The following is a 10,605-nucleotide window of genomic DNA, read 5'->3' on the forward strand; positions in this document are numbered from 1 at the left end:
GTGAAAAAAGGATCAAAAGACTTGTAGAAAGACCGAGTCGGGAAATTAACGAATTGTTTGTTTCCTCTTGCTACAGAGCCTATGCAGGTCACGTGAAAAATGATCCAAAGACTCGTAGAAAGACCGAGTCGGGAAATGAACGAATCATTTCTGTTTACTTGGACGAGCCTATGCAACAGTCCCGATGCGCGGCCACGAGAAAATGAACGAATCACTCTTTGAGAGGACTCGTTACTCCCAAGTCCTTGTAAGGATTCGTTCAAAATGAATGAATCGTTCACGAACGACACATCACTATTGCAGGTTTCATGTTGTAAGCCCGTTGCATACCAGACATGATATATTCTGATATATAAAGAACCTTCTCTTCAAGTCTTCAAGACATTACAAGAATAATATACACATCTCAATGATCTTCAGAGGATTCAGAACGCAGCGGCCTGCCTGGTCTACAATCTACCCAGACGCTCCCACGTTACCCCGCTCCTCATCTCCCTCCACTGGCTACCCATCACGGCCCGCATCAGATTCAAGACCCTGGTACTGACCTTCCGAGCAGTGAACGGGACTGCACCCGACTACATCAAGTCTCTCCTGCAGCCTTACACCCCCACCCGCGGTCTTCTTCAGACAACTGCCTGGTGGTCCCACCACTCAAGACCGCCCGGTCCCAACACAAGCTCTTCTCCTGCCTGGCCCCCCAGAGGTGGAATCAACTCCCCACCTCCATCAGAGACACTGACTGTCTCTCCACCTTCAAGAGAAGGCTCAAGGCGCACTTGTTCCGGGAGTACAACGGTACTTAGGAATGGTTTGCTGAACCCAATGCTACTTTCCTCAAGGATCACAATGACTCTTGCTAAGAGACTTGTTGCTCTTGTTGGTTAGTGGCAACTGATTTAAACTGTTGTATTCGCTGCAAAATATTCTATTTTAGTTAATCCTATTTTTACTAGTGCTGCTTTTTCTACCGGTACACTTGTACTTAGAGATTCATGTTGTTTACAGTTTTTTTCAGTCGCTAACAAGCATTTGTCCAAACAGTAGTCACATTTTCAAAACTCTAAACACAATTAGCACAGCATCAGTCTTTTTTGGCAAAACAATTCACATATTTCATGTCTTTTTCACACAATATGCAGTCAGTGAACACATTTCCACAATGCTTACATTTTAACAGACAAGCTATACCTCCCAACAAAATTATGGATTGTTTGTGTAGTATTTTAACATACAACATCCCACAATAGCAAAAACAATTATCCAAACCTTAGATACAGTATATAACATCTGCTTCTGCAATGATATTAGTTCAAAAACAACATATCTCAGCTGAACATAAAAAATAAAAAGACAATTGAAAAATGGACACACAGCTGATTGATGTTGGGTAAAGTGGGCCAACCACAGCTGATTCCAGCCAAGCTTAGACTCAGTGGCAGGGGTTATTTCCTTCAATTACTATAAAAGGACTTTAAGGAGTGATGTTTTTGGAAACAGAAAAATACAAACACTAATGTTTGGACGAGGAAGAGCAAGGGGCCCAGGGAGATTTGTGCAGGCCCAGTGAGAGATGGAGGGAGAGGTGCAGAAGCAGTGAGAGATGCAGAAGGAGGTGCAGGTGCAGTGCGAGGAGCAGTGAAAGGAGCAGGGCTGGGGAGAAGAGCAGGCCCAAGGAGAGGGCAAGGTAGAGGTGTAAGAATGCGTGGTGGTGGCATTCCAAGCGCTGCAACAGTAGTCAGTGATGAACTTTGTACCACTATCATTGACCATGTAATCAACCACGGCCTTTCACTAAAAGAGGCTGGTGAAAGAGTGCATTACAAGTTGAGGCGATCAACGGTTGCCTCCATTATACGCATCTTTCAACAAACCAATATTTCGTTCACTGTAAGCATTACTGTAAAACGTTTTCTGTTCTATTACTGTATACTGTGTTTCTACTGTACTTCCTTTAGTAAACAGAAGAAAAAAAAATGCTTTTTACTGAAATGTGTTTGAATGTGAACATTATTGTATATGTGGACATACAGTTCCCAACCAAAAAATTTAGTGTAAAAGGTGGATTGCATGCAAATACCTGAAACGTAAGTCTATGCAGTTTTATAATGTCAACAATAGCCAGTATTTTGAAACCTGGTGTACTTTGACTGCATGTACCTTGTGAAGTGAAAACAAGTGTTATTCTTTGACAGAATAATTTCATTTTGAGTCAGATTTCCAGTGTGGAAGTCAGTGTGTGCAGAGAAACATGTGTTCTGTCTTGAAATGGAGAGTTAGTATATATTTAACTAAATTAATTTTTGAGAAGAAAATTATCCATTTGGCCAATTGTGTTTTGTAGGTGTCAGTCTGTGTTAAGAGTTTAGAAAAAGTATCCGATGTATGGGTAAGCGCTTCTTAGCGATTGAAAAAAAACTGTAAATTGTAACTCACTTAACTACATGCGCTTATGGTTCTTCCCTTTGGCACTTATTTTTTGGTTGTTCACAATGTGTGTTTCTTGTTTTGGCTACCCACAATGCTTTGGGGCTATCTTGTTGTTATCAGTGACCTATACACTTTGTAAAGCTCTCTCTTGGATGTCGCTTTGGATAAAAGCGTTTGCTAAATAAATAAATGTAAATGAAATTGGACACTGGAGCTCAAGCAAATGTAATATCAAAGACTGTGTTCAACAGAATTAGACCAAGACCTAAATTACATGCAACAAAAGTGAAAGTAAGTGGATACTCAGGAGCAGCAATACCTGTAAAAGGAAAATGCATAGTTATAGTGACACACAAGTACAGAGAACATACATTGGCATTCATTGTGGTACCAAAAGACGTACAGACCATATTGGGATTATCTGCTTGTGAGAGACTGAACCTTGAGAGTGCTGGTAGTAGACAGTGACCAAGAAATGGATTATGATGAACTCATGAGAGAGAGTACAGTGACCTGTTCAAGGGCCTAGGATGCCTACCTGGTGAGCACACAGAGTGGACAAAAACAGGCCGCCAGTAATAAATCCATGTTGGAAAGTGCCATTTGCTCTTCAAAAGCCACTGAAAGAGACGACAGACAGAATGGAAGGAGTTAATGTGATTGAAAAAATTGACAAGCCGACTGACTGGGTGAGTTTGATTGTCATAGTGAATAAAAAGAACGGAAAACCAAGAGTGCATGGACCCAAGGAATTTGAACAGAGCAAGAGAGAACATTTTAAACTTCCCACCAGAGAGGAAATGATGTCACAGTTTGAAAACGCCAAATACTTCAGCAAGTCAGATGCATCTTCCGGATTTTGGCAGATGAAGCTGGACACTGCACGTTCAAAGCTGTGTACGTTGAACAGTCCGTTTGGCAGATATCGATTCCTTAGATTACCTTTTGTATAGCGTCAGCACCAGAGGTGTTTCATAAGACAATTCACATGATCTATGAGCATCTGGACGGAGTGGACACATTGATGGACGATATTATTGTATGGGGAAGTACCAAGGCTGAACATGATGAGACTGAGAAATGTGCTGGAGGCAACAAGGAAAGCAAATCTTAGGTTAAACAAAGAGAAATGCCAGCCTGGGGTGAGGGAACTGACGTTTGTTGGGGACATTCTGAGTAGCAAAGGATTTAGACCAGATCTCAGAAAAGTGTCAGCCATTGAGAACATGCAAAGGCCGCAATGTAAGAAGGATGTTGGAGCTGTCTTATTGCAAAAATATGAAGATTTGCAAGCAGTTGCATATGCATCACGTTCAATGACGGATGCAGAGACGCGCTATGCACAAATAGAAAAAGAGCTGCTCAGCATAACATACGCCTGTGAACGTTTTCAACAATTTGTGTCAGGACAGGACATATCTGTTGAAACAGACCATAAGCCACTGATTGCATTGTTTCAAAAGCTGCTGAATGACTGCCCGCTAAGAATCCAACAAATGATGATCCGGCTGCAACTCTACTCGTTGACTGTGATGTATACGCCAGGGAAGCTTATGTACACTGCAGATACATTGTCAAGAGCTGTAGATCCGAAAGAACCAGCGAACGGCGCTATGTCAGATGATGTGGACACATATGTGGACATGATAACAAGTGCAATGCCTGTGGCAGACGTGAGAATGAAACAAGATCAGACACAAGCAAGGATGAAACTCTGAAAGGATTGCGTCAAGTCATCATAGATGGATGGCCTACCACTAAGCAAGGTTATTCACCTGATATGACAGAGTACTGGAACTGCAGAGCAGAGTTGACGGTATTGGAAGACATCATCTACAAGGATAGCAAGATTCTAATCCCCAAAAGTTTGCGAAAAAGAAATGCTCAAGAAGATACACGCAGGGCATCTTGGGATTGAAAAGTGTTGGAAAAGGGCACACGAAGTAATGTACTGGCCGCGTATCAATCAAGATGTGGCAATTGAGGTGTCGACCTGCTCAACATGCCTGAAGTATCAAGCAAGCAATCCTGCCGCACCCGGTGCCCGACAAGCCATACATGAAGGTGGGCGCAGATCTTTTTGTTTGTGCTGGGAAAGACTGTTGTAGTGACTGATACTATTCGCTGTATCCAGAGGTATGTAGACTGAGCGCCACGACAGCAAAGGCCGTGATAACAGCCATGAAGGCAATGTTTTCCAGACATGGCGTGCCGAGGGAAGTGTTTACGGACAATGGACCACAGTTTTCCAATGCAAGCTTTAGACACTTTGCGGGAGAATGGATTTTTTTGCACACAACATCAAGTCCTTACTACCCATGGTCAGGGGCGTAGCCAGGATATTATTTCTGGGGGGGCCAGCTCTGGCCAGTCTTTTATTTGGGGTGGCATATGATTGTCAAAAACTACTATTTTAAGACTCACACACTGCATCACTCAGAGCAGCAGTTTTCTAACGGCTCATCTAGTTTTATGGACACTAATGATGTCTTATTGATAATCCCATGTTATTGGAACGGGTGCTTACATAATGTGCCAGTGCGATGTGTCATGATTATGTGAGGGGGTTCGGGACCTTAACATGAGACGGGGATATTTTTAGTGCAAGGTACAGACACAATATGAATTGTCATTTTAGGCGATAATTTATTTAGGTAAACTGTAGCATTAAGTGCAATATTCCATTCATTTCGATAATATATACATATGTATACATAAAGAGAGAGAAAAGCAAAAATATGACGTGTGTGTGAGTGTCTTTTTTGTTTGTTAGCTTAGGCCTATTTGTTATTCTTAAGAACATATTTTAGACTGTCTGTCTGTGTATTATGTCCCATAATACACTCTAGGAAAAACTAAAGATGTAAGATGAAAATATCACTAGCTTGTCCTTTTTATTGTTGAGGCTGTTCATGGTACAGAACTGTATAACGGATGTTGATTACTTTACAGCAACTGTATTCTCCGGTTGTGATGATTTCTAGCAAATCGATCAACAAACTCATTTAAGTTTAAATATGCTGCCTTCTATGCTCATGCTTTTATTTCAATTTCGAGTGTAAACTAGCAACAGTGTGTTATCTATGACTAGTAAAGAATTTATAATACATTACAATACAATTCTAGAACTATAATCATTAGCTGTATCACGGGCATGGCACTATCTATAATCCCAGTTATTAATATTTGTGGCAACTTAATCACCAAATGCATCACGGGCACTGTGCACTATATAGCAACGGGAACAATGCTCATAAGACTTTATAAAGGATGCATGTATTAAAATTATGTATTGTGCTTATTAAATGTATGTCTTATGAACTTAGAAGTGTGCTCAGGCTTAAAACATTGTGTCTCACACAGGGTGTGGGAAACAGGCTGTATTTTGTGTTGTTATGTCTCCATTTCAGAAGCAACCTTGAATGAGGGCTAAGAGAGAGCCCGAGCAGGTGGGATGCGTAAGGAAGAACAACTCCCTGATAAACGAGAGAACAAGCTCAACCCTTTTTTGATATTTCTGTTTCGATTGCACTGTATAATATATGCTGGGGCAGGGACAGATAGAGAGTTGGACTTTGTGAACCAGCCCAACCTCTGTTGCGGGTAGGGAAACGTAGACAGCCCCAGAGCTCTGTACTTGTTGATTTCCAACTGCTGCATTAAAGCTGATATTATCGGACCTCTCTTTCTAGAACACATATTTGTGTCATTGAATACCATCATTACATATTGGAATAGACACAAACAATCTACATCCTTCACTAGTGACAGCTGGGAATGGATTTAAGATAACTAGCTAGCGCTAGCTCGCTAGCCAGAGATAATCTTACACGTTTGCCAAAATAACAGCAGCAGCCTAACTCAACTCACTCTGACACAAATCCTCAATGTGGACACATTCTTACACATTAAATTGAGTGTGAAGATAACTTTATGATCTTATCATTTCAATAATCAGAATCAGAATTGGTGTTTATTCGCCATGAAAGTTTACAGAAACAAGGAATTTACTTTGGCAGGAGAGCCTACCTAGGCAGCCTTTAGCTTCGCCAATTAGAAAGGTTACAAAGCATAACATGAGGAGAGAGGAGGAGAGAAAAAGGCAACCCCCAGGCAATGCTCCTACAGGAGTACAGTGTGGGAACAGGGAAAAAACCTCAGCACATAAGCCCACAAACATTTACAACACAACATTACAAAAGTTGCAATGGGAAAGGGGGGGGGGGGTAGACCAGCAGCATCTGGACCTGCAGCCATGATAGGCGCTGGACACAGACCCGCCATTCACCCAGGGAAACAAGCAGTCAAAGGCGTTGGATGGGGGTGGGGGGGGGGGGGGGGGTGTGGTGGTATCTGTAGTAGGAAAAAGTTACAGATACCACACCACCCCCCCCCCCCCACCCCCCCCTACCGGCTTTAGGACCCCGGGTGTCTATTTATAAGCCTGTGGTTAACACGTCAGGTAGCTTAATTAATCGCATCCCCTCCCAATTAATGACGCACTGCTGTATGACAGGAAGAGAGAGACAGAGAGAGAACTAACTGTGCAACTAGAGAGGGGCAGGGAGTGGGCACCAAACTACTTCTACTTGCCCAAATGCCACATGAAAATTAATTGAGTCTACCTGACTAAACCATACACTATCCAATTGTCACTCTTGCATTGTCTGTATAAATATATGTCTTGTCTCCCAATTACATCATGAAGAACTGTTAATTAGTTCTCAGTACAGCTTTAGAATTAGGAGATACCAGCCTTAAAGGAATGGCTTGGGTAGCGTCTGCCAAGACATAATTTATTAAACTCATGTTGCATTCTCTGAGACAATGTTAACTACACAGGGCTATAAATCACATAACAATTTCTCTGCTTGAGAGATACTGTTTTTAAAATCCTGTTTTCTATATAGAGACTCCTAAAGCATACACATTCACAAATACACATACACAGGAAACACTGGAAGACCACAGCAAGTGAGTTGCTAGTTGTACATAATACATATAGTAAATGAGACTGTGATTAATTGGCTTGGCACACTGTCAACAACTCCAGGCCAAGTCTATCCAGAACATAAATCAAAGATAAATGTACTATTTTAGCAGGCCCTACAGGCCCAGACTCTTACTACTGTATGCTTACACATGCATTTTTTATGGAACCCTATAATGATGTGTTAAAAAACCAACAGCACAGGTAGCCTACCAGGTGCCAAGTCACACAGACACAACCTGTAGACACACTTAACTATCTATCCCCTCCCTGTTCTCACACTCTCAACTCCCGAACAAATACTGTGGTAGAAGAATTTAAAAAAATAATACTAGTCAATGAGAAGAAAGGCTTTTATGTTGCTCTTGTTCGAATTTTAATATCATTTGCATTTCTAAAGTGATTATTCATAAATGTTTTAGAAGATCTGTTTCATTGGTGGGTCTTCTGTGTGCTCAGCTAAGATTAAACGTCTGTCCCCTAAACATTTGGAACTGTAATTAGAGTAGGTAACTATCTCAATGGGTGTCCATGAATGGAGAATTTCTTTGAACCAGCCCTACAGTAGAACCCTCATCTATCCACATATCCAACAAAAAATGCTGCTGGCTGCATCGTGTCATCCAACATTTTACCATTTACTTTAAATGGGTATTTAAATATCTGAAGGTATTCCTAGTAATTTCATCCTGTGGCAGCTGCTAACTCACCATGCAATCTCTCAGGGTTAGCTGACACACCATCTCCTGAGGCGATTGCTATGCTGAAAGTTCAGACATCGAATGAAAGCAAAACATATTTAGCTGACAGACTTTAAGAGTTTGAGTGGTGACTTAAATATCCCCCCATGTGTGAGGATGAAGACGGATGAGGTATTTTCAACCGAAACAGTTTAGGTTTCAGCGGAGGGAGGCTTTGGACCCATTTGACCTGTGTCTATATGACTATACAGTCTACAGGCACCCAGGAGGTTTCAGGGTGTGTGTGTGTGAGGTAAAATAACCCCAGGGAGTGGACCTAGGGAGTTACCTCTCCCTTGGGCATATGACTCACTGGCACAATAATCTAAGCAGGCACTGCTCTGAACACAAGTGGCAGAATGCTCTAGAAAATTCTCCAAAAGGTTGAACTTCCCAATTTAAAGTCTTTGGGAAATCAGCAACATCATCTGGAGTCAGCGTCTTGAAAAGCACAGAGTTATTGCCCTTCCTCATTTCACAATTCCAAAGTTTGTCAGAATCCAGTACTGAGTCACTTCCACTGTGCTGTTATGGTAATAAAATATGTGAACATGTTTGTGAATGAGTCAGGGGCATTCAAGAGAATACGTTTTTTCCCTATTCTACCCTATTCATAACTCTGGTTTAGAGGTGTTGAGTGTCATTGTATGGTATAGCCAAGCTGTTGTCTTTTCAGGATGAGTATTATGGGGTGTTTTTCGGGGAGGTGTTTAAGTGTGTAACACAGATAGTAAGGTCAATCTCTCAGGTCCCTGTCAACTTGCTATCTTTTGAAATCTATTGATCTATCTATTGAAACTCTCAACCCATCTAAAGTAGATCCTTTATACAGTTTGCTGTATGCTGCTCTTTTATTCAGGCAACCTTTGTAAAAAAGAAGCCTGATTTTTTTTTATTTGAATAAAATCAAGAAATCAATTAACTTATGAAGTGGCCTCATAAGGAACGAGTTGAGTATTTGTGTTTTTTGTTTGGTTAACTTACATAAACCAAAGAAGTAATCTCAAACGTAAACAACTTAGATCCTGTTTTACGCAATCACAGCTTAAGTTAACAGTGCAGGACGGTTTTACTACACACTTAATCAAACTTTATGGTAACTGTTTGAAGACACATAAAACTGAGAAGACATGTAAGATTGTAAGGAAAAAATATGTTTAAGATGAACTAGATGTATTCTCCAGTAGATGGGTCGACAGGCTGCCCTGTTAATGGCCGTTACACTCACCCCTCAGAAACTCACTCCGGCAGTTAGCTGTGCTAACCTCGTGAATCCGGGTCACGAGGCTAAAGAAAAGCTAGCTCTTTGTTGATGCGGGTGGCCTGTTACATACCTGAGGAGCGATTTTCACAGTTTTAACTCCGTTACATTTGGTCTAACAACGACAATCACAGACGGTAAGCTCTCTTTTAGTCCTCTTCTCAAAGAACAAGCAAAACAAAATATCTATTATCTTCTCAACTGGGTTTCAAACAATAGAGTGGCGTTTACAATATATTATAACAGTTTACTGACTGCAAACTCTGAAAGCCTGGATAATATACATGACATCAACAAACTATAAATGTATCCATTGGTTGAACTGCAACACTTAGGTGCTTGTGTATGTTAGACCTTCATTAAAGTAATTAGGCAAGAGGCAGGCAGACATGTTTGTTGTATATCCAGAGTCAGATGGCTGAGCAGTAAGGGAATCTGGCTAGTAATCAGAAGAATGTCCCTGTACTTATTGTAAGTCGCTCTGGCTAAGAGTGTCTGCTAAATGACTAAATGTAAATGTATAGAATGAACTAATGCTCAGAAAATTATCTTGTTCCTCCCCAGCAGACATGGGGCCATTTCTCTAAAAAAGTTGAATCGGACTGCTGGCCTTGCTAAGGGCCAAGACAAATTCAAACGGCTGGAAGGTAAACCATTCAAAAAAATTACTTTGCATGCCATGAATGGCTTATGTTTTTTTAGGGCGATGAAAAAGTCTCTGTCTCTTTTTTACTACATTTTCACAAATTCAGTAATCACACCAGAGATTGAATAGATAGCTTTTATTGAAGCAGAGATGGTAGCAGAGCCAAGCCCAATGGTGGAGGAGGCTGGTAGGAGAGCCGAGCCTGGAGTGGTTGGTGGAGGCCGGTAGCAGAGCCGGGCTTGGGGTCCGGGCATGGACTCGGGTTGTGGCGGAGAGTTACTGGGGTGGGTCACGGCCGAGCAACAGCTCAAGCAGATCCCCTGGGAAGCCTGGATAGATGAACGGGAGAAGCAGAAAGGGAAGGGTGGGAGGTTGACAACAACATGCTAGCACAGGGACCAGAGGAATGGAAGATACTTTATACAGAACTCTTAATTGACCAAGGGGAGTTTGGTTGCATTATTCCATGTTCCGGGCTGATGTGTATTAGTTGATTGGAGAAGGAGGAGTCTTGGTTTGCCACCTTCCTCCCGAACTT

Source organism: Hypomesus nipponensis, chromosome 7 (assembly GCF_054491055.1).
Source record: "Hypomesus nipponensis isolate SF chromosome 7, ASM5449105v1, whole genome shotgun sequence".
Taxonomy (NCBI): Eukaryota; Metazoa; Chordata; class Actinopteri; order Osmeriformes; family Osmeridae; genus Hypomesus; species Hypomesus nipponensis.